The sequence below is a fragment of the Saccopteryx bilineata genome, chromosome 10 (genome assembly GCF_036850765.1).
Source record: "Saccopteryx bilineata isolate mSacBil1 chromosome 10, mSacBil1_pri_phased_curated, whole genome shotgun sequence".
In the NCBI taxonomy this organism is placed as follows: Eukaryota; Metazoa; Chordata; class Mammalia; order Chiroptera; family Emballonuridae; genus Saccopteryx; species Saccopteryx bilineata.
In genome coordinates, this window is record NC_089499.1 from 44,738,806 (window position 1) to 44,763,955 (window position 25,150).

The 25,150-nt window shown below is 47.1% G+C and overlaps 1 protein-coding gene across 4 annotated transcripts in view; it reads left to right on the top strand.

The window, feature by feature from the left end:
* The first annotated feature begins 5,978 nt into the window (after nt 1-5,978).
* PXYLP1 (2-phosphoxylose phosphatase 1) overlaps nt 5,979-25,150 on the top strand; it is an 84,531-nt gene continuing 65,359 nt past the window's right edge. Inside the window, exons 1-2 of one of the 4 annotated variants that reach the window (XM_066244908.1) lie at nt 5,979-6,276; nt 6,765-6,923. The gene's annotated coding sequence lies outside the window, so the exon portion shown is untranslated. Of the gene's footprint in view, nt 6,277-6,638; nt 6,924-25,150 lie in introns of those variants that run through there. The other 3 variants (XM_066244909.1, XM_066244910.1, XM_066244907.1) reach the window with 3 other exon arrangements.

The following is a 25,150-nucleotide window of genomic DNA, read 5'->3' on the forward strand; positions in this document are numbered from 1 at the left end:
TATGATTCAGCAAAGCACTTCAGTTCTTTGTGATTTTTTTTCTTTTTTCTTTTTTGCTCAAGGTCAGGTTCAAGAGCCATCTCTTATTTTTACTTAACATGGTTATTTTGTGTTTTGTTTTTCTGAATTTGCCTTTCTAATTAAATTTCATGCAGAAAAAAAGAATTAAAATGAGTTTTTCCTCCTTAGTTGCTCTCAGGAGGAAATAGGGACCAGTATAATAAGCCTGCTGGGGGTGGGGAGAAGCGATTGTAGCTGGTAGCTGGGAAAATAAATCATGTGTCCATAAATAATATAGAACAGACCACCGTGGAGCTGGAAGGCTGATTGCAGTGTTTAAACATATGCATGTGTTACAGAGAATCCAGCATTTTTACAAGAACCTAAGAAATGACCTTAAACCTTTTACAAGGTATTTATTTCCTGAAGACCCTGGGGTTGCCAGCAGTGGTGTGGAAATGTGCATGGAATAATTGTCTATCTTCGATATTCTCTACTACATTAATCAACACAAATTTAGTACAGTATGAGTAATGTGGGGCAGCTGTGTTAGGCTTGCTTGCAGGGTTACTGGCTATAAGCACTTTGCCTGATCAGTGTGTGAGTGCACAGCTGTGCTACATGTGTATGGCCTATAAAAGATGCTTCCACTCAGGAGAGATGGGGGGTCGTGAATGGTGGGTTGTCTGTCCACCACTGTGAGGGCTCATTCTTGCTGTTCGTGTGCTAGAAAAGCAGTTTTCCCCTGCCTGTGTCCTTGTCCACTGTTGGGAGACTATATTAAACAGAATGGCCCAAAGCTTTCTAGCTCCACAGTTTCTCTACCATCTGCCTGGCCTCAGCCACTGGCAGTACATCTGGCGCAGTGGGCAGAATCGGAGCAGATTGGTATGGAGCTGCCAACACCCTGGAGGGGTAGAACAGAGGAGTGGCTGTTCCCAGAGGCTCTCCTGGTAGGGAGCTTGGGCTGGGTATTTTTACAATCCTGTGAGAAGAAACTAAGAGCTCTGTGCAAGAAGCTGAGTGATGTTGGAAGCTCCAGGATGAGCTGCATACTGAACGCCAATGACTGCGTGAACTGGAGCGAGAGCTGGAGAAGGGAGGCCAACCAGGTTTGAGAGCTGCAGAGCACTGATGGTGCCTGAAACTGAAGCAATCTACAGGTTCATGAGTTGCAGTTTGCCCTGGAAGTTGAACGTTGGCAGTTATTGGAGGAACAACTGCGGGTTCAGCTTCAGGCTGTTAGCCGGCAGCCACAGGAGCCAAAGATGAAAAGATGGAGCTTGTCGACTGAGTGGTTCTGAGTCAGCGGGAGCAGACGTTTCCACTTCCTCTTCTGAGGATGAGGAGGCTCAGGCTGAAGCTGCCATCTGCACACTCAGAGCTTGGCCAGTGTTTGCCCAGAAGGTAAAAACCCAGCAGCAAAGAGTACCTGCTGAGCCCCCAGAAGCTTGCTGTGATTGTGGGACATAGGAGTGGATGGCATCATGCTCTCTGGAGCAGAGGTGGAGAGGTTGGCCACTGTTGCCATGGGTTCCTCCTTGAGGCAGCATCTTCAGAGCTGCCATGACGGCAGGAATGAGGGGGGAGGCCTGAGGCCCTATGTGAACCTAGTTACCTGTAACGGACCTTTTTCTTGGTGATTTGCACAGACAGCTGTGCTGTCTAAAGTGGACTGACTCTTGGACTGCAGCCAGAGGGGGCCACCAGCTCCCTTATTGGATGGACATGCCACCTTTGGACAGTTTGAGAGACCCTGATAGGGGGCAGCTCGGGTGGATGCCCTCCTGCACCAGGATGCTGCTCTCATCCAGTTGCAGAGATGCACTAAGGACACTTGAAGGTTTCAATGAACATGGCCTTGGACTGTGCAGGCCCCCTACCTACGATGGGTGGCCTTGTTGGCACTGTGGGGTGGGGAGTTGGAGGTGGGCCTCCAGTTAACTCCCTGGGCAGAGTGCTCAGGGAGACATTGTGAAGGACACCTTTGTAATTGTCACTTTTGAAATGTATGTAAGGTACCTGTTGTGAGGTGAGGAACCCTAAAGGGGTGGAATGTGGGGCAGCTGTGTTAGGTTTGCTGGCAGGGTTACACTTTGCCTGATTGGCGCGTGAGTGCACGGCTGCTGCGCCATGTCTGTGGCCTATATAAGGCTATGGGTGCTTGTGGTCAGGAGAGATGGGGAATCGCGGACTGTGAGGGGCCACTCTTGCTGTTTGTGTGCCGGAGAAGCAGTTTTCCACTGCCTGTGTGCTCATCTGCCGTTGTGAGACTCTATTAAATGGAACAGCCCAACACTTCCGACTCTGCAGTTTCTCTACCATGTCTGCCCGAATCCAGTGTGGACCTACCTGGCCTCGGCCACCAGCATTACAGGTAACGGTAATTTTTATTTTCACCTTTATTTTGTATACTTTGTATTTTTCCAAATTTTTAAAGAGGAATGGGCACTCCTTTTATATTCAGAGAAATAAAATCCATGGTAAATGGAATTTAAAAATATTTGTAACCTAGATAGTGTAATGGGCACAAACAAAATGTTTTGTGCAGCCTGATGAGGCGGTGGCGCAGTGGATAAAGCATCTGACTGGGACGCAGAGGACCTAGGTTATGAAACCCCGGTTACGAAACCCCAAGGTTGCTGGCTTGAGTGTGGGATCATAGACATGACCCCATGGTCATTGGCTTGAGCCCAAAAGTCGCTGGCTTGAAGCCCAAGGTCACTGGCTTGAGCAAGGGATCACTATCTCTGCTGGAGCCCCAAGGTCAAGGCACATATGAGAAAGCAATCAATTAACTAAGGAGCTGTAACAAAGGATTGATGCTTCTCATCTCTCTCCCTTCCTGTCTGTCTGTCCATCCCTCTGTCACAAAAAAACAAACAAACCTGCAGATGTCTAATTCTGCTATAAGGCAGGGTTACAGGCAGCACAGACTTGGAACTTAGAGGCTGGTCCAAATAAAGCATTTCATTCCTTCCCCCAGAGGACTCCCTGGTATTGTTGTTACCTCATCTGTCCTAAACTAATTCTCTTCCCCCAAAGGAAAGTCCCTTTAATGGTGAGAACAGAAGCCCATTATTTCTCTAAGTCTACAGCACAAATCAAGGGAGGCTGTGCAAATATTGGCTCAAATTTTGCTCAATGGGCTGAAACTGAATTGAAGACGGGCACCTACTCCTTGCTACTCTCTGTCTAGGCAGGAATTGCTTGTGTAAAAGGCATATGTATGAATTGGGTGAGCCTGGGACTATTTTTATAAGATATGTGGGTTGGCTTCCAGTACATTTTGAGAGTTTCCCTGGGGCCAAGATGTGTATGTGGAAAGAACAAGGAGCAGGCTGGGAATAGAAGGGGAGACCATGGTTGTGAGCCAGAGAAACTGCACTTTTTCATTTCTATTTTACAATCATCAGTGGGCATGCTCCCTCCTCTATCAGACAAATAATCATAGTGATAGTTACTGTTTTGCCTGAACCAATGTGCCAGGCACTGAGCTATGAGCTTGGACTACTCGAGACTCTTGCTTGTGACAGAAAAATCAATTCTAATTTGTTTGAGGGACAGTGGGGAATTTACTGAACATGTCATTGAAAATCCAGGTCCTGATTTCAGGCATGACAGAGCTGCCTGTCTGTTGAGTCTGCTTTCTTTTGGGTCCACTACAGCCTCTGATACAGTCTCCTCAGGTGCGGCCAGATGGCCGCCGGCCTCATCCTACCTCCTCAGCAACCACAAAAGAAAGAGGTTTGATGTGTGTGTGTGTGTGTGTGTGTGTGTGTGTGTGTGTGTGTGTCTGTCTGTCTGTGTAATGGTCTTGAGATGCTCTCATACCTATTTTCCCTGTAGGAACCTTTCCTTTTTCTTTTCTTATAGCTCCTTCATCCTTTATGGCTCAACATGAGATGTTTTTGCCCTAAGGGACAGAGCAGAATGGGTACCCCTCAGAACCAAAGTCCACATGGAGCAAGGAGGGGACACCTCCTCCAGAGGAGAAGAGGGCACAGAAGGTCTCAGGGAATAGGGACGGGAAGGAAAGAGACTGGAGAGAATGAGTCCAGGGAGAGTTCACCAGGTTCCCTGAGGGGTCTTAGGCTACCTCTGTGTCAGGTTTCGCCCTAGAGAGTGAGATGGCACAAAGACATCCCAGGCAGGTTGTGGAGGAAGCTGAAAGCACAGAGGGCCTGCGCCCACCCCCTCCTGTTTGGAACTCTGCCCCAGAGTGGCCTGCGCCAACATGTAACAATGTGAATGGTAGTGTGGCATATTTTGTGAGGAAACGGTTCCAGGTGGTGTCCTTGAGTCACCTTTAGTGCCCCTGTGACACAGAAGGGATCCAGAAGCAGTCATGTGCTCCCTGTGGGGGGTGAGAAGGTAATTGAGAGAAAAATAGTCAACGTGAAGTCCCAGTGGCTGGGAGAGCAGGGTGGACAAATGACTCAATCCTGCCCATCCCCGTCAGGCCCACAGCTTGTGGAATGGTTGGCAAAGAGCAGCTGCTTTTCTGCTGGACTTAACTGCTGTGAGGTGTGAACCTGGATCTGCTGGTGTCCCCTGTGGGGCCTCAGAATGTAGTTCACCCAGAAGGAAGGAAAGCTGACAGATGGAAAGTCCCTGAAGTCTTCAGTCCCTGGAACTAAATCCAGGGCTGTTCATTTACATAAGTCAATCAATTCTTTTTTTGTTTATGCAAGTGTGACTTGGGTTGTCTGTCATTTACAGCAGAAGGAGCCCTGACTAACTAACCCCTGTATGGAAGAGGGAGGCAGGACCGGCAAGGGGCAGAGTCTGGGATTAATGGGAGGAGAATCAGGAGGAGACTGCAGAGGGGAGAAGTGTTGGGTGTGGTGGGGAGCGTTGACAGCCAGGTGGGAAAGTCTGCTGGGGAGATGCGCAGGCTGACAGTGAGAGATCCTGCACTGGGAGGTTCACCAGGAGTGGCTGTGTCAGTCAGGGCAGAAACGGGCTGAGGACAGCATAGCATCACAGGAATGAGGTCAGAAGGGTGGGTTAGTGGGTTTGAAAGCAAACACTGACTGGACATTGAGCCCTCAGGTGAGAAAGGCATCCCAGGTGGCTGAGGGAATGGTGAGACCACAGGGTAGATGGGTTTGGGAGCTAGGAAGAGACGGAATTTGGTGAAAGAAGTGCTAATTTGAGATGGGAAGTTCTAAGCAGAAAACCAGAGAGTATGGGTAAAATATGTGGGTGTAGTGTATGGATTTGGGAGGCATCAACACAGGAGTGAAATCAGAGGCCAAATGATGAACTCCTCCAGAAAGTGTGCCTGGAGTAACAACAACAACAAAGTAAACAGAATAATGTCTATTTTGCTCAAGGCCAGTGGTGTGCCAGGCACATAGGGGTCACTGTAGACTTTCCCATAGACACTCAGGGTGTACATTCGAAAGAAATGACCCACAAATATGGTATCAAATCAAGTTCAATTCTCAGATGCCTAACTGAGTTATAAAAATAGGTCAAATGCTCTGTGACGCTTCAGTAGCCTCCGGGAAAGCCGCAAGGCGGGAAGACAAGCTGCGCTGACGGCTGCCTCCCAGGGGCGCCAGCAGACCATCCCCAGACAGGGCGGCAATGAGGTCTCCAGTTGATTCACTGGCCGGATGTGGTCGGCGCCGGAAGAGAAGCTTGGAGTGGGTGATGGGGGGTGGGGGGACACACGGTGGCGAGAGTCACGACAATTTGGGTCCATGCAGCAGCAGTTACCCTGCGGTGGCGGGCCCCAAACGTGCGCCCAGCACCGGGATCCGGGTGGCACCCGCCACGCACACGGTACCAACGCACCCGCATCAGGGTCCCAGGCCCTGGCCGGGTGTGTACCCCGGCCTAGGCGAGCGTCAGTGCAGTCCCTTATCTCAAGTCAGGCATAGTAAGGCACACAGCGACCCTAAGCGCATGTGGCCACTGTCCTTGTGCGTCACCATCACCGTCACTGTAGCTTTCGCCCGCCGGGAGCTCTGCAGACTGGCCCGTGTTTGGGGGCTGTGTTTGTTTTCCAAGAGTCAATGTCCTCTCCAAAGCCCCTTCTGGGCCCTTCTCACCCGCGGGGCCTCTCTGCCTCACCGCCTCCGGGGCGGAGCTCTAGGACAGCCGGCACAGGGTGAACCAAGTGAGAGCGCGGCGAGGTCAGCAGGGGGCGCTGTAGGCTATCGCGCTGTCCCGCGGTCGTGTGCGCTGTCCTCGCCTCCTTTTGCGCTAGGCGAGCGCCAAATAGGCGCGCAGCGTGGAGCCCAGGCCGGGCCAGGACTATGGGTGGTGAGCGCTGCACGGGCTGGGGCCGGGCTAGTTTCTGTAGAGGCTGAGCGGTGCGGAGGCTCTAGTTGGGCGGTCGTCCCAGGGTTCGGGGTTGGGAGACCGAGGGGTTCTTTGGACTTGCCGAGGCCAGGACGACCCGGCAGTGTCTCCTGTGGGAGAGGGGGCGGGTGGCTGGGGCGGGCTTACGAGCACCGAGCACCGGTGTGAATCCCGTGATTTAAGCCTCCTCTCCGATCCCTGCGCCCTCCCCAATCCCCGTCTCAACTCGCTCCCTCTTCCTAAGCCATCCCCTTCCCCAAGCCTCCCCCCCCCCCCCCCCCCCCCCCGCCCCGCACCCCTTGTCACAGTCCCCGCCTCCTCTCCAAGCCCCAGCGCCCTCCTCTAATCCTGCCCACGATTCCGCTGCCCTCTCCCCAAACCCTCGCTCCCTGTCTCCCGGAGGACGCCTCGCCCACCCCACTACCCTACTCCTCCTCCTCCTCCTCCAGTCCCGCGCCTCTCCTGCCTCTCCTGCCTCTCCAGCCTCCACCCAAAGCCTGGCCCTGCCAACCCTCTCCTCCTCGACCCCGGCACTCCTGCCGCTGGATTCTACCCCGAATTCGAGCGAGTCCCCCTTCTGGGGCAGTTCCGAACCCACTTGTCTCCAGGTAAGGAGGCGGCGGCAACTTCTCTGCGGCCTTTCAGGGGGTGGCGCTGGCTCCTCTTAGCAGCTACCTGCGCCCTGAGCTTGCGGGCGTCCCGGGGCCCCGTGGAGGGGTCGCTCGTGCACGGGCTGACATGCCTGGAAGCTCAGGTTAGGACTGCGTGGTTCTGACCCCATGGCGTTGCTTTTGCTCGTGAACTTGCATATATATCAATCTTTCAAAGAAGCCAGCTTTGTCACACACTCAAAATTGCATGTGCTTAGAGCAGGTTGTTTTCTTTGTGGCTGCAGCGGTCTTTCAAGTTGTACCTGTGGATAGTTAAAGGATTAGCGGTGCAGGCGGATGTGGAGCCATATTTTTTTGCTTGGGCTCGGTATTAAGCTGTTACGAAGGAGCTTGGTTATCACTGCCTGGGTGTCCAGTGTCTTCACAGGAAGGCAAGGATGCTTTGCAAGCATTCAAGAAGTAAAATCAGGAGAGATGTGGAATCAGATTGATGTGAAGGGGGAAGTGTGAAGTGGATGGCCAAGGGGGCCTCAAGAGTGCTTCTCAACTTGGGGACATAATTTGCTCTTTGCAGAAGACCCTTGGATGAACCCTAGTGTGGAGCAGACAGTGCCCGGCTTAGCCTTACAAACGTGATGTGACTGCGACTGATGTGACTGCCGACGGGGCTTGACAACAACTCCTCAGAGGTGTTGGTGCCCAGTCTGGACTTCAGTGGGAAGAGTTTAAAGCAGATGGTTTGACAGACTCGTGTTCCCTGGAGAGAGGTGGAGATGCATGGTTGCAGCCTGAGAGCCAGGGCAGGAATCTGCCCCCTCCCTTTTTCTGGTTTTCATTAAGTCTTGGGTTAAATTAATTGCCTATTACAGAGAAATGGCATATAGGGGTATGTCTCTTTTAGGGATTGGCTGTTGGCCAGCCCACCCTCACTGATGCATGGCAGCCTGCTTTGGGGCACCATGGACAGGATGGACCGACCACCTGGCCTCTGGAGCACAGTTTCATTTGTAAAACTGCAGCATCAGTGACAATTATTATTATTGTTATTATTGACTGATCGACTTGAATAGTAATTAGCTTAACATTCATTCATCCTTAAACAGTGAGCTAATAAGTAATTAGCCCCAGGTCACACTGGGGCTCAGAAGACTCCCTCTGAGTGTCTACAAATTCCTGCGGGTATCTCACCAGTCCTCTCGGTGATGAGTTGTTGACTGGGATGCCCCACTGGCCAGAGATGGGGTGAAACTATCTCTATGGCGCCAGCACCCAGCCTGGCACCCTCTAAGTGGTAGGTACTCAATGTTTGCCTAAAGAAATGGATCCCCTCCTCCTTGAATCCAGTCTGTCTGAGCCCATATCCCATGTTTTTCCATTGTGCTGCACTCTTTTCAAATGTCACCCTTAAATTCATCTCACTAGAGACAAACTCATTTTTGTGTGTATTTGGGGCAGAGAGCTCAATTTATGTGTTAGACTCTGACAGCTGTGTCTCTAACCTCAGTGGGGATGCCAGAATTTTCAAGAAGGAAATTAGTTTTTCTTATTCCAGAATTGAGAGAGTGATGGGCCCTCTGGGGAGCTAAGGCTGTTTGCTGAGAGGTGAGTCCTCCACAGCTTGACCGATAGGGCCCTGAGCTGTGGCCACAGTCCCTTTCTGCCTCCCTCATCCCTGCCCATGACGGAGGAATCACTTGGAGGTCTGGTGTACTTGTGGAGCCCATTGGCTGCTTCAGATTACACCATTTTCACTGCAGTGGGCTTTGCCCACCCCAAATAACTGCTTCCCATGTAGAGCCGGAAGTGCCCCTCTTGAACATTTCTGGTGACAGCTCTGTTGGGGGGAGGAGACGGGTGGTTTGGATGGTGTTTCTGTCAGAGGTGGCTGTGACCCACTGGCAGATCGAGCAAAGTGCAGTTCCTCTGCCCCTGTCAAAGGTCAGCCCTGGAGAATACAGCCAGAGGCTGAGGGCGTGGGAGCACCTTATGCCCCTTTTTTCAGGAGTGCAGGAAGATCTGGAATTCAGAATGTCACTTGGCTATGGGAACCTACGCTGCCCACAGGCTCATGGCTGTCGTGAGCTTATCTTTCTTACCCAGACTGTCTCTGTCTCCAGGTCTGGCTCTTACCCACAATTTTTGCAGCTGGTGAGAATATGTTTTCCAGAAGAGGTTTAATTAATGCCTGCAGCTTGTGAGTGAGAAAGGGAGGGAGGGACTGAGACTGACTGCTGTCTGGAGGTGGGTAGGCAAAAGACCGGAGAATATGCAAGGTCCTAAAAATTCAGAGGGGAAGACTTCAACCCTGGAACAAGATTCTTGGTTGGGGGCGCAGGACTTGTGCCCACATTCTGGTGTAGGAGTTACTGTAAGCAGCAAAGTCACTGAGACACACAGGAAAATGACCCTGCAGTAACCTGAAATGAGGTTTGCCAGGTCCACCATTCTAGTTTCTAGAAGGCTTTTAAAATCAGCTGAGTATTGAGTTTAGCAAGGTGAGTGAGCATTGAGCCATTTTAAGTTTTTAAATGAGGGTTGTGTCCCTTTGGAAGTGATGGCATGAGCGACGTTGGTCTGGGGAGCCACCTTATACCTAAGATGCCATAGGGAGAGTCTCAGGGAGTGGTGAAGGAGAAGCAGCCAGGAGGTCTGTGCATCTGCACTTAGGGAGTGAAGAAGAGCCACCAGCTGCCGTCTGGTAGGGGAGTGGGCATTTCTACAGAAGCAGCCTCCTAGTGCCCTTCCTTGATTCTGTTCTGTTGGGCAGCCTTGCTTTGGATTAGAGCCTGGTGATACTGAAAGGCAGCTATGAGAAGGTACCTGGGAACCAGGAATGAATTGCAGGGTCTGCTCTGAGTCCAAAAAGGAGGTAGGCCAGGGTGGTCTGCCTGAGTCACAGACTCCAGCCTGCTAGCCTCCACCACCAGAACCAGCAGGCTGCTCCGAATGCTAGGACTTGGCTTGGGGAAGCCACTGGCTTTTTGGAAAGAAACAAGCAGGTCAGCCAGCTTTCTTCCAGAGCATGGAGCAAGTTAATGATTAAAAAGGCCCTGAGAAAAGGCTTGAAGCAGCCTGCGGAGTAGTTCCTGCAGCCTGAAGGCTACCTGCACCGTGTCCTCTTGGCTGGGTTATCTGTGCATCCCTCTGTCCCTCCTTCCCTTTCTCCCTCCTTCCTCCAGCCCTATCCATCTGCACTTAACACATCAAAGGTGCCACCTTTGTGCTGCTACAGGGTAGGGGAGAGTTTGGGTAACTCAAACATCTCGTGGTAGCAACTGTAGGAACTTGAAAACTCTGTTTGTTTGCGCAGTCACTTCCTCAACTGATACATTCATGTTTCTGAACTCTTAGGCATCCCTTTGTCATCTGCTTACCACCCTCTGTGCCTATGTGTATAACCAACTTCCTTAGAAAGAGCTATAATCAATAGTATAGAAACCAGGCCCTGGCCTGTTGGCTCAGCGGTACAGCGTCAGCCCGCGTGTGGAAGTTCTGGGTTCCATTCCCAGCCAGGGCACACAGGAGAAGTGCCCATCTGCTTCTCCGCCCTTCCTCCTCGCCTTTCTCTCTTATCTCTCTCTCCCCCTCCTGCAGCCAAGGCTCCACTGGAGCAAAGCTGGCCCGGAGTGCTTAGGATGGCTCCATGGCCTCCGCCTCAGACACTAGAATGGCTCCCGTTTCAACAGAGCAGCGGCCCCTGGTGAGCATGCCGGGTGGATCCTGGTCGGGCACATGTGGGAGTCTGTCTCTCTGCCTCTCTGTTTCTCACTTCAGAAAAAAAAAATAGTATAGAAACCAAAACTTTAAAAAACAGACTGGGCCCTGGCCAGTTGGCTCAGTGGTAGAGCATTGGCCTAGCGTGCAGAAGTCCCGGGTTCAATTCCCAGCCAGGCACACAGGAGAAGCGCCCATCTGCTTCTCCACCCCTCCCTCTCCTTCCTCTCTGTCTCTCTCTTCCCCTCCCGCAGCGAGGCTCCATTGGAGCAAAGATGGCCTGGGCGCTGGGGATGGCTCCTTGGCCTCTGCCCCAGGCGCTAGAGTGGTTCTGGTCGCAACAGAGCGATGCCCCGGAGGGGCAGAGCATCGCCCCCTGGTGGGCAGAGCGTCGCCCCCTGGTGGGCATGCCAGGTGGATCCCAGTTGGGCGCATGCGGGAGTCTGTCTGACTGTCCCCGTTTCCAGCTTCAGAAAAATACAAAAAACAAACAAACAAAAAAAACCCAGACTGAGTTGATAATTATTGCACCTGATTTTGACACCACCATCACTCCCCTCCTCTCCACTTCTGTGTGTGGTTGGAGTTATCATTTATATAAAATTTATGAATAGTTTGAATACTGTTTGTCCTCCCCTTCAATTATATGGAGACACATGTCTTTCCAACCAACAGAACCACAGCTGACTTCCCTAGACCTACCTTATTGGATATAACCCCAAACTCCAGGCCTGCAGAGCTATAGTGATACCATTTTGAGCTTTTTAATTATAAAATAAAACTTTTGCTTGCTAATTTTATCATCTGTTAATATAGGAAAACTAAAGTTAGACTAAAACATTTACTGCCTCGTTAACTCTATGCTTCTAAAGTGAACAAAGCAGATTAAGGCAGAGAAAAGGTATTAGTGTTAAAGCAGAAATGTATGGGAGCTCAGAGATAATGATGAAAGGAAACAGTGTTGCAGAAATAAGTTGTTAAGCTTCAAACATAGTTACTAAAACCTGGAGAGATAAATAGGAACTTTCATAGATGTATAGACAAGTATAGAATTTTGATAAATATAGATTGATGAGTATAGAAATTTTGATCCGTCATTGTATTGAAATGGGCTAATTATTACGATCATACATTATGCTGATATAATACCTTATCATAATAAATAGGCAACCTTGTTCAATTTTTCCAGCAAGTCTGGGACCTTCTTAGAGATGGGGGAATGGGACCACAGAGTGTTTAAAAGGCTTCCCCTACAATCCGTGTTGCTTGGTAACCAAATGTAGCTACATAGTTATTTGAAAATTATAGGTGGGCTCCTGTGTAGGTATTGGTTTTCCTTAAAAGTCAAATGAACAGAAACAGTATGTTTAGCAGCACCAGAAGCCTCCTGGGAGGATTTCTCTGGGTTTGTAGATGTCAGATGTTCTCTGTTGATGACTTCCTAATGCTAGAGTACCTGAGTTTGGTTGTGTATTCAGTGCAGTGCAGTGGTTAAGAGTGTAGACTCTGAACCTAAACTGTCTTTGATCTACAATTACTAGTCTTGTACCCTTGGGCAAGTTTCTTAACCTCTCTGTGCCACAGTTACCACATTTGTAGAATTGGGACGATGATAATAATACCTGCTCTATGGTATTGTTGTGAAGCTGAAATGAGATTGTACATGACAAGGATTTAGAGCAGCGCCTTACACATGGTACATGCTTTTTAAAAATGTTAGCTGTTATTACCATTTATTCATTCCTTAAAAATACATTCTTGGTGCAGCCAACTGCACTGATACAATGAATACAGAAGAATGAATAAGACACACAGTCTTTGTCCTCATTGAACAGAGGACTTTTTACTTGACTTCATGGCAGAGGACATGAATGTTAGCCCAGACATTTCCCAGGCACTCACCTGGCTCCCGACCATGCGAGGATAGGGCAATGCCTATAAAGCGTTGACCATAGTGGGGTAGTGAAGTGATGACCTTTATCTGGTACACACTGGTATGATGTGGCCTTGCCAGCTATTTAAGACGAGCACTTATTTGATTGGTGTGTGTCTGACATGTGATGGTTAATGTTTTAACTATCACTCTTGGCACTTCCCTACAGTTGTTAGTGGGAAGTGTGATATGAGACCATAAACTCAATATTTACTCACCTGGTTTGCCTGCACGGTTCTTGATCCCGGTCAACAGCATGCTGCCCTGACCACTGTTTTGGACTTGTCTCTTTGGCAGTCCCAGAAGCCCATGAGACCATCAGAGGCCCAGCTCTCTGAGTGAGGGGTGATATCGCTGTGCGCAGGGGGTGGGGGCAGGTAGGGGACCTGAGGCAGAAGGCCAGACAACTATTTTCTGTGTCTGCCATAGCTGGATATCCTTGACATGAAGGTCTAGGGGAAACTGTGTTGATGGGCTTGGATTGAATAAACTGGTCCTGGAAAGGGAGGTCCTTCCTCCCCAGACCTCGCCCACACTTGCTCTGTGTGTCCTACAAAGAAACTTCCACATGGCAGCCTACCATCACAGAGCTGGCACAGGGCCTGCAGTGACAGGCTGAGGACTGGGGACACCTGCTGTGATGCTGCCTCGGGAACCCCAGAGCTTCTGTGCCTGTGTGTGTGACCAGCACACCGCCTGCCCTGCACCGCCTTACGCTAACACATCCACTGTCAGACTGGAAACCTGGTCATCAGTTCTCTTCACGGGAGCTGCTTATTTTTATTCCTGCTTAAACTACGGGGATCTGAAGTCAATGAGGCTTTGTCTTTCTTAAAAAAAAAAAAAAAACTTCCCCTATACGTGGTAAAGAAAGAAATGGCAAATAATGCCATTCATTTATAAAACAACATCCACAACATTTATTTGTATACAAGCAGAATTGAATTAAAAGGAGGAAAGCTTTTCTCTAGTTTCCAAATGGTTCCCTGGGTTCTCTGACTTATCTGGTCTTGGTTGCCTCTTCATTTCCCAGATGGGTCCACTTTTGTCACCAATTTGTCTCCATCATAGTTCCTAAAGGAGACAGACCTACACAATCAAAGCTTGAACATTTATGGTCAAAGGTCATGGCATGGACAGTTGGTGGCCTTTTTTTCTCTGTCTTAAGGTGAAAAATTACTGTGTCTTCTTTGAAGAAGAAATTATATTTTAGGTGATGGCTAACATCAGCAGGCGAGAATAGCCAAGTGAGGCTGCCCTGTCCTAGGTTCATATAATTTCCAGCATTTCTAAGTTAATGGTGAATAATTGTTTTATTTTCTCCTCTTGTGCATCTTGCTGTTATGACTGCTGATTATCTTGAAACAGCTGCTTTAATTGATGGTGTTTAACAACTCACTGTACAGGGAGTATTTCAGTTGGCTTCGCTGAGCAGATCACATTCTTTTTTTGCTTTTTAGCTTGAGGAGTGTTGGTTTGTTCTGTGTGCAGAATGCCAGCAAGAGAGTCGGGACTCCTTGCTTCTGCCCACCCACCAATCATTGCTCACACTCCGTTGGGACTTCATGTCATCACAGTATCCAGTTCCCACTGCCTTAGGATTGTCCATTCAGGGGCCTGTCTTCTTAGCTTGGCGTGGGAGCTCCTGGATGGCAGTGACCACCCCAGCTCCTCTCTAAATCTTCAGTTCTAATCACAGGACTGGCATGAAATAGGCCTTAATAAAGGTTGGGTGAAAGAATGAATGAGTGATTGCAAAGCAATTAGGATCATGTTTGGCTTCAAGTAACAGAAAGCCCTACCTTAGTGGCTTTAAGCAGATAATGGTTTATTGTCCTCATGTAACAAGCTGTCTGAAGCTAGGTGGTCGGGGCATTGGTTTCAGTAGATGGCTGGATGGACACTTCCGTTATTTTCTTGGCCTTTCCTTCAAGATGGCAAAATGGCTGCTGCCGGAAGGAGGTTCCAGCCACATTGGTACCTTTTATCAAGAAAGCAGACATTTTTCTCAAAACAGTCAGCAGACTTCCCCTGACATTCCATGGCCAAAACTGTGTCACAGGACCATTCCCAGCTAAAACGGCCATGTCAGTATTTAGTCAGACACATTGTTGCATGGAATAGTTAGGTAGGCTCACTGCTGAAAAACAAACCACACCAAATACTTTTGATGGCTCAAATATGATAGATATTTGCTTTTTGTTCACACAGTCCAGAAGACTATTTCTGATCAGTTGGGGTGGGAGGTGGGGTCTCCTTCCAGAGGTGATTCAGGCACCCAGGCCCTTAGGACTGCCATGCTCTTTTGCATTAGTAAGGTGACCAATCGTCCTCCTTTAGGGAGGACAATCCTCCTTTTGTAAGTTCCGTCCTCCCTCGAAAAGTGTCCTCTTACATGTCCTCCTTTTTGATATTGGAAGACTAATCTGTAAATGTCTGTTTTCGATCGATGCAGAGTCAATCCATTGCATGTGATGTGACGTATTTTTATTTGACATGACGATTGTCAAAGATTGTACAGTGCGGCGAGACACAATTACGAGATGCATGTGCTCCGCATGGGAGACCTTGAGAGACAGCGCGGTATACTGTGCGTGCAAATGGCTTTGTGTACTTCTTACTGAAACACAACACAGCACATAAGACATTGTAGACTCACGATTATTTCTTTCTCAGTGAATATTCAATCATAGATAGGTAAGCACAATTCATGTTTTATTAATTCATTATCTATTTAATAATTTCCAAATACGTATAATTTTATTTACAAGTATTTTCCCGAAATTCGAGTTTTAAAGTGAAAATTCAACCTCAAATCATATTTATTAATAAAGCATTTTGATTAAATAGTTGCATAAAAGAGATGTTTTTTTAATTAGAAAATGATAAATACACCCAAATATCACTACAAATTAGTGGTTTTGTTTGATATTTAGTTTTACTAAATGAGTACTTTTTTTTACAATTATTAAAAATTAATAGGCATGTAAGCACAATTGCAATATAAACTATTACAAATGTTTTTATTATGCATTTGTCATATTATAGTGTATTATGGTTGCAATGAATAAAATGTTTCTTTTATTTATGATATTGTTTTCTTCAATTTATTTTTGTCCTCCTTTTCATTGTAAAAAAAGTTGGTTACTATAATTAATGAGCACTGGAGGAAGGAACTTGGAGGATGGTGTGAGGGAGGAATTTATGGAGCAGGCTTGGAGGTGGTGAGTGACAGCCTGTTAGCCAGGGCTCAGACACATGGCCACACCTCCTACAGTGAGGCTGTGAAAGGCGTCCAGCCCTGGGCCGAGGAAGAGGAAGAAGAGGATGTGGGTTTCATGATTAGCGGCCAGTCTCTGCCACATTGTTCTCCCCTCCCACAAATCAGGATTCTCTTAGCCAGGAAGAAGAAATGGATACTGATAGGCAACTGGGAGTGTCTTAGAAGGAAATATGCTAAAAAGGCTCCAGCCAAAAACAGTCTTTATTCATAGATCGGTTGTCTTCAGTCCCTGCTTTTGTTCCCACTTTTGGGAATTGGACCAGGAGGACAGTGGAAGGTCCTCATTATTCTGTTTCTTGACCCAGAGCATGTTCTTAACAGCTTTGTAGGGATAGCTCTGGTCGCTCTCCCTCAGCAGTTAGAGGTTATCCCAGAAAAAAAAATGGTCTCCAGCCCCTCACCAAGGCCAGGGGAGCTATGAGAGCCCCAAGCCTGCGAAAGCTGCTTGTTCATGAGCCTTGCAAGTGTCCCCACTCACTCAGCCTTCCAGAGTGTCTCCTGCTGTTCAACGCCAGCCCCCAGCCCATACCTGAAGGGGTACAGAGGAGAGAATGCAGCCAAGAGTGACCTGCTTCCCACTGACATTCATTGAGAAATATTTTCCCAACCACTTCCTGCAGTTTTTTGCTCAGTAAACATTAATGAATGGTCCATTGATCTATTGGGTTTTAGTGCTTTGTTCTGACTCAGTTTGTGATAGGTTTCTGTGACAGCATCCTTCTTGGTGCCCTTCTTTCCTCCCTCCCTTCCTTGCCACACACACACCTCTGAGCACCCCCTGCTTACTCAGCTCTGTGTCTGCCCTGCGCTGGGAAAGGTAGCAAAGAAGTTGACATGAGCCTGTTGTGTTGATGAGTGTTGTGGGAGGGCTGCGGCTGCTCAATGTTGGAGGACCTCACCCAGCCTTGGGGTCAGGGAGGGCTTCCAGAGGGAGGTGGCATTTTAATTGAGTTTAAGGATGAGTAGGAGTTAACCAGATCAAGAAGGCATCTGGGCTAAGAGAGTGAAATGGGCATAGACAATGAGTTATGAGAGGGGGCATGTGGGGTTTCAGGGAACAGCAAGCAGTCCAGGGTCCCAGAGGTGAGCTGGTGTGATGTGGTCATTCACACATTTAACACAGTGGTGAACAAGGAGATCAAAGTAGCAACCAAAAGGGAGGTTAGGGTCTGGAGCTATAAAGCAGGATGAGGCTGCAGAGGAAGTCCAGGGTCTGAGGAAGGCGTGGCTGCTGTCTCAGACAGTGCTGCTAAGGGTCTGCTGCTGGAGCCTGAGGAGGATATGGGCCCCGTTTCTGTGCCATCACCTCTCTTGCTCCGTCCCTCTGCCTCTGAGTCTCATCTGGTCCTTTGCCCAGGCATTACTCAGACTGTAAAAATAGAGGCTGGCATCAGACCCCAATGTCGTTGGTGAGGAAAGCTGAAACTATCATTACATATCAAGATACGTGCCAGCAAGGTTTTTGATGGAGCTCTTTCTTGGAATCCCAAGGACGAGGTTCTAAAGTTGGCTTACAATTTATTTTTTCCCTTTCAACTCATACCAATAATTCTGACCACTCGGCTCGGAATATGTGCTGCTTGTGCCTCTTACCCACTCTGGGAGCACATTGGAATGAGCATTTAACGCTGAACTCCACCAAGTGAGGGCTTGTCTTGCCATAACTGGCCTGGTTGGCGAGGCCTGAAATCCACCAAGTGAGGGCTTGCCTTGCCATGGCTGGCCTGGTTGGCAGGGCCTGTCACCTCCCTGAGTTCCCACTGCCTGAGAAGGGACAGGCTCTCAGCCACAGTTTTGCTCTGTCTCCCTGAGGACTTGAGGACTGAGCCAGTTTCGCTGAGTGGTCAGCAGCATTTTGTGGGAAGAATGGCCTCGATGGCGGTCTCCCTCATTCTCTATGCCCAGCCCTGTTTGTTAGGGTGGAATTGGCAGCGCTAGGGCTGGGGCTGGGGTGCAGAGAGAGGAACTTCAGGCCAGTCTAAGGAAGGCCAGTGCTGATTGTAGGGCACTTTGCTTCCAATAGGGAAACTGAGACTGGGCCTGTGATGTTTACTGGGTGCCGTCTTGGTCCTAAGGGCTGCAGGGAATGCATACTAATAAAATGAGGAGGAGGATTGTTACTATCTTGATCTGTGATTCATAGTAAGAAATATGTATATTTATTTTTTGCCCCTATTTCTGGCACAGGGATTCTAAAACGCTCAGAATTTCCTATGGTGAGAGCAATAATGGTGTCTTTTATGTTAATGAGGTGACTTTTGGCATGTCCTCAGGTAAACTAAGGGTGGGGGCTAATTGCCAGGAGAACCAACCTTGTGATTAGACCTCCAGGGAGAAGGGTGGGGCTGGAGGTTGAATCAGTGGTCAGTGTTTTAATCAACCATGCCTGTATAACGAAGCCTCCATAAAAGCCTAAAAGGAGTGCCAAGAGAGCTTACAGGTTGGTGAACACGTGGAGATGCTGCGCATCTGGGAGGGCGTGGAAACTTTGTGATCTTTCCCACGTACCTTGCCCTATGCACCTCTCCCATCTGGCTGTTCCTGAGTTACATCCTGTTATAATAAACCTGTAACCTAGTGAGTAGAATGTTGCTTTGAGTTCTGTGAGCCACCCTCGCAAATGAATCCAACCCAAGGAGGGGGCTGTTAGAAACTCCAGTATGTGGAGTATAGGAGACAACCTAGATCTGTGATGAGGGGGCAGTCTTGTGGGACTGAGACCTTAACCCGTGAGATCTGATGCCATCTCCAGATTGATGGGGTTAGAACTGAGCTGAATGGTAAGACACCCAGCTGATGTCAGAGAATTGCTGGGTAGTATGGGGGAAAACCCACCGGCGTTAGAATTAGGTACAGAATTGTTACTACCCTGCTTTCCAGGAACTGCCTCATCTAATCCCTTCCACAGCCCCATGAAGTGGGGAATTCACATTCCACTAGAATATAAGTTCCATGAGGGTAGGACTATGGGAATGATTTGGTCACTACTGATCCCCCGTTTCTATGACTGTACTTGGCATAGAGCAGATGCTCAGTAAATATTTCTTGTACGAATAACTGAACCACCATTTACCAGTACGGAAACTGCAGCTCAGAGAGATTAACTTGCCTGAGGTGCCACAGCTGCTGAGGAGTGGAGTAAAAGGCCCTGGTCTCAGTCCCAGCGAGCTACCTACCATGAGCTATGATTTGATGTCCCTGGCCTACATGTTGCCCTTAGAATGTGGGTTACTTCTAGGATAGCACTGTAGGAAGGCCCACAGCCTGCCTGGCCCATCATTCTGGCCAAATGCAGCACGACCCTGGCAAAGCCTTCAGTTGTGTAACAGTGAGCAGCAGGCACTCACATATCAAGGCCTGGAAGGTTGTCTGTCTTTTTGCTATAAGTGCCTGGCTAGAACTCCAGAGGGTGGGGATGAGTATGCAGGAGTTCATTCTGTCATGCATGTGTTCAGGAACCTTCTATGACTCTCTGCTCCTAGAGGCAACCTAGTCTGGCCCCAGCCATTCACTCTGATCCCTGATGAGTGAGGGCAGAAAACCTGCTGTCAGTCAACAAACAGTACAGGGAAGGATGGGCATTGTCCCGGCCTCTGCACCAGTGTGTACATTGTTTATCCACCTTGAAATGCCTGTTTACAGCAGGCATGCTCACTGACATCCTCCTTGCCTGTTTCACCTTAACTCTGTTCTGCCTCTTCCCTGAAGCCCTCTCTGACCGTCCCATCCCTGGGAGCCCTTGCCCACAGGCCCTGCAGCCTCAGTCTGTGTGTAGCAGTGCATTTCCTAATGGAGTTCTTGGAACCCTGCGTTCTGCTCATGAGTGGGGCGGGAGGTCCCTCCCAGTAAACTTTGTTTTTATCTTTCTCACACATCAGGTTCCATGTTGCACTGAGTTTTGAAGGGAGGTGCTCTTACCAAACATCTTTATAATTTATCATGTACCTGCCTGGTGACTTCTTGCTTAACTACACTGTTTAAAAATAATTTAAATGAGTTTACAGCTTTCTCTTTTTCTGATTGTAAAAGTAGTACATGTTTGTTTAAGGAAATTTGGAAAATGTAGAAAACTGAAAATGAGAAAAATAAGTCTTCTAGGGCCCTATCACCTGCTTAAGAAGTTGTAAATCAACTTTACATCTTGCAATTTGTTTTAAGAAAATTAAGATAACTTGTCAAAACAGCCATAACCATGCATAACACTAAGAGCATATTTTCTCTTTCCAGTTTTTAAAAACCTGTTACATTTACTCTTCTTGAAAAATAGCAGTAGGTTCAAAATCCTAAAGCATATACAACAAAAAAGTCTCACTTCCACTGCTGTTTCACCCCATTCAGTCCGGTTCTGTAACAGATCTTCTTTGTGACATAGTTGAGCTGAAACTGTACATGCTGTATGATAGCTTGCTTTTCTGACTTAAGAATATAACATTTTCTTCTGTCATTACTAATCATTTTTTTATTATTTGTACATGATACCTAATAAAAACAAAGCATTAAATATGGAAGTAAAATACTGAAGAGTCCATAATAGAGATGACCACTGTTATTTTGGGGGCTGTCTCCTCCTAGACTTTTTTCTGTAAGTTTATATGTTTTCTTAAAATTTTCACATATATATCAAGATATGAAAACGTATGGTTGTTTTTTAACCTACATGAGATTATACTTCATCCGTTATGCTGCTACTTGCATACTCTCATGTTTTTTTAGTTTTTAAAAAAAATTTATTTTTCAATTACACTTTTCATAATATTATATTAGTTTCAGTTGTACAACGTAGTGATCAGACATTTATATAACTTACAAAGTGGTCACCTCAATATATCTGGTGCCCCTCTGACACCATACATTGTTATTATAATATTATTGACTATATTCCTTGTGCTGTACATTACATCCCCATGACTATTTTTATAACTGGCAATTTGTACTTCTTACTCCCTTCACCTTTTCCACCCACCTCTCCACCTTCTCCCATCGGGCGACCATCAGTTTGTTTTCTGTCCCTATGAGTTTGTTTCTGTTTTGTTTATTTTGTTTTTAGAATCCACATGTAAGCGAAATCATATGGCACTTGTCTTTCTATGTCTGACTTATGTCACTTAGCATACCCTCTAGGTCAATGCATGTTGTCACAAATAGTAAGACTTTATTCTTTTTTATGGCTGAGTAATATTCCATTGTATAAGGTACCATATCTTCTTTACCCATTTGTCTAATGATGGACACCTGGGTTTCTTCTCTCATGTATTTTTTTTAATTTTATTTATTGATTTTAGTGAGAGAGAGAGAGAGAGAGAGAGAGAGAGAGAGTTGGGCAAATAAGTTTGTAAAATTTGTGTTATTTGGTTTTGCTCACTTTTATTGTTAAAAATGGCCACTGACCACGTGATTGCATTGCCCAGGTGATAATGTTAATTACCTTCATGCTTGGAAGGGGCTTGGTTATGCTAATGTGTGCTGGAGGAGGGATTTTCATGCTGAAAAGTTTTAAAAGGAGGAGCTAGAAGGCCATTTTGGAGGGAGGCCACGTGGTTGCCGAGAGAGAAGCAGCCAAGATGGAGGTGTGCAGATGGGGAAAAGGAGGTGGCTGAGGCTAGTGGGGCCTTTGATTCTAGGAAAAACCAGAAAGATTCTCCTGGTTGTGGAACCGGGGAACATGTGAATGGGTTTTGGTGCCTGTGTGTTTGTTTTTACTTGTTGGCCAGTAGGAGTCTAGAATAAAGGTAATGGCCCACCATTTCTTGGCTCCGTTGTTTCTCTAAGATCTATTTGAATCTAATGTGAACCTGCATGTGCTTGGTGGCTGTGATGGCCACAACTGCTGGACTTACAGACAGGAACATCAATCTGCTCCTCTGTATGCCCTGACCAGGAATAGAACCCACAACCTCCATGCGTAGGGACAATACTCTAACCAACTGAGCTATCATCCAAGGCTTCTCTTGTGTATTTTTAACTTGACCGTATCTCCTGGAGGTTTGTCTACGTGCACATCTAAGCCTACCTTTTTCTTTTTAAAGGCTGAATCATGTTGCATTGTATGGACAAACGTTAATTTTTCAACCACTTCCTTATGGATGAACATTTTAGTTATTTTCAATTCTTTTTTGGGGGTTGGGGGAAATGAGCAAGAGAGAGAGGGACAGAAATGGACAGATAGACAAGAAGGGACAGAGATGAGAAGCTTGGCCGGGGGCTACAGCTGAGCCAGTGACCCCTTGCTTAAGCCAGCAACCTGTGGGCTCAAGCCAGCGACCATGGGTTATGTCTATGGTCCCTTACTCAAACCAGTGATCCCGTGCTCAAGCTTGTGAGCCTGCACTCAAGCCGGATGAGCCTGTGCTCAAGCTGGTGACCTCAGGGCTTTGAACGTGGGTCGTCAGTGTCCCAGATCAACACTCCATCTATGGTGCCACCACCTGGTCAGGATGTTTTCAAATTTGTATAATCAGTTCTATTTCTGTTTTGTTCATATGAATGGGTATGTCTTGAAATATCTGGAATATAAATTCTTGTGTGTTTATTGTTTTAACAAGACTACCACTTACTCATGAATTCTATTCCAGTTAACCCTGAAGAGGGAGCAGTTTTTCATCCCCAAGTATATCTTTTTGGGGATTTGATTATTTTAAGTTGATTACTTTTAAGAAACTGTAGGGCCCTAGCCAGTGGTTCAGTGGATAGAGCATTGGCCCAGCATTTGGACATTCCAGGTTCGATTCCCAGTCAGGGCACACAGAAGAAGTGACCATCTGCTTCTCTCTTTTTCTTTCTCCCTTTTTTCCCCTCTTCACCTCCCACAGCCAGTGGCTTGATTGGTTTGAGTGCTGAGCATAGCTTGGTTGGTCTGAGCACATCCACCTCAGGTGCTAAAAATAGCTTGGTACTTGAACATCGGCCCAAGACAGGGTTGCTGTCTGAACCCCCATCGCGTGCATGTGGGAATCTGCCTTGCTATCTCCCTTCCTCTCACCTAAAAATAAGGGAAAGAAACTAGGGGTTCAGAATGAGTCTCCCCAGAATGTGCCACCCTAGCATGCAGATTATTTCTTGCTAAAGACAAAGTCCAACAAACTTAAGAAGAGCTTGTTACTTTCCCCCTTACCTGCCTCAAGGAATTTATATAGAAAAATCTGCTTAAAGGAAGGAAACTATCACCTTAGCATAATTTGAACTAAGTGTGGCCAACAGGGAGGAACTTGGCAAAGGCTGTTCTTAGACTTCCCTCTGGTTCCTAGGTGGCACAGCAAGAATTTATTCACCAAATGTTTGCTCCTTCTCATCTACCTGTGAGTTGCCAGCCTTCCCTTTGAAGTCCAAGTCATTATTTCCTGCCCCTATTTCCTTAGCTCATGATGACATATAAGACTCAACTGCCTGATTTGTCCTGAGGTCCCATAGTCTCATGAAAACCCCATATGTACATACATAACTAAATCTGGTTATTTTCATGTTGATCTGTCTCATGTCAATTTGATTATTAGACCAACCAGAAGAACTATGAAAGAAAAAAAGGGAAATTTTTTTCTTCCCTGACAACCCTCTCACCAACACTGTGTGAAAGAATTCATCCCCATTGAGGCTAACATTCACTAAAGATGAATGATCTTTTTAGTTTTTGCCAATCTGAACAGTGAAAACTTCCATGTCATTTTAAATTTTGTATTTCTTTCCATCCTCATTTTCCAAGCATGTATATGTACACATTTTTAAAAATGTAGTCATGCAGTACGTGGTTCTGTATCCCCTTTTCTTTCTTTCCACATTAAAATTTTCACATTTTTCTTTCCAGGTCATTACATTGTTTTCAGAAGCTCAATTGTGCAGGGGTGCTGTCTTACTTAACTATTGCAATCACCTGCATTTAAGTCTTTAATCTTCAAAGACCCTGTGAAAAACCAGTAATAGAAAAAAAAGCAGAAGGAGCACCCTCTGCAGAGAATTGACACAGAGGCTATCCAGTAAATAGAAATCAAATTAAAATCTGAATTAGATGTTTGCTCAGGGACTTATCCCTTAGGCATTTGCCATGGAGGTGCCTAAAATATCATGAACTCCTGTTGTACACAGACATTGAACATTATTTGTTAAATGGAGAAGCTTCACCTTATTCATGTGCTCCATTATGAAGAGTGCACGGCTTGTTTGTTGTTTGTATGGAGGGATTATGATACTTTAGAGTGTTTCACATCACTGGAAATATCCAGAAGGCAGAGTGGTGTAATGGAAAGAGTCTTCAACTGGAAAGTCAAAAGAGCTGGCTTCAGATTCTGACTCTTACCCTAACAATTGTGTAAACCTGATGAAGACACTCACCCTTTTGGGTTCCCATGGTGAGGATGACCTAAGTGTGAGTAGGTTTGGAAAGGCTGGCAGAGGATATGCTAGTAGTTAGAGACCAATTCTAGCTCAATATTAATGGGAATTCAAAGAATTAGCACCTTCTGATAATGCAGTTGGCTGGTGTGGCATCATGTAAAATAAATATTTGGTCTTTGTCCTCTTTTCTGACACATAGCTCTTAAAACCCTTGGAATCTCCAGAGTCCTGACACTGTCTTTTATACACTAATGAGATGACTGATGGCTGGGAGCCCCCAGACTGCTTTAGGATGGAGGTTGGTTGCCAGAAAAATTAAGGCATGATTAGAGAGTTGGAACTTTCAGCCCCAGCCCCTGACCTCCAGGAAGTGAGGGGGCTGGAGGGTAAGTTCAGTCACCAATGACCAGTGATTCAGTCAATCATGTCTATGTGGTGACACCTCGATAAAAAGCTCTAAACAACGGGGCTTAGAGTGCTTGCATGTCTGTGAACTCACTGAGTGCCGGGAGGGTGGCACACCCCGAAAGAGCGCGAAGCTCTGCCCTTGCCCCGTGCCTTTCCCTATGCATTCTTCTGTATATTTGGCTGTTTCTGAGTTGTATCCTCTATAATAAATCTACAGAAACTGTAAGTAAGGTGTCTTCCAGAGTTTTGTTTCAGCAAATTATTAAACCTGAAAGGGGTGGGAGTTGTGGGAAACCACCTCCCCTACCCAGACATTGTAGCCACGTTGACAGAAATGGGTAACCAGAGGACCCAATACTTGCAGCTGGCATCTGAAGTAGGGGCAGTCTTTGGGACTGAGTCCTTAAACCCATGGGGTCTGATATTAAGTTGGAGTAGTCAGTGTCAGAATTGAATTGAACTGTAGGATACCCAGGTGGTGTCCAGAGAGTTGGAAAATTCGTTGGTATGAGGAAACATAAACCTACACATTTGGTGTTAGAATTGTTGTGAGTAAAAACA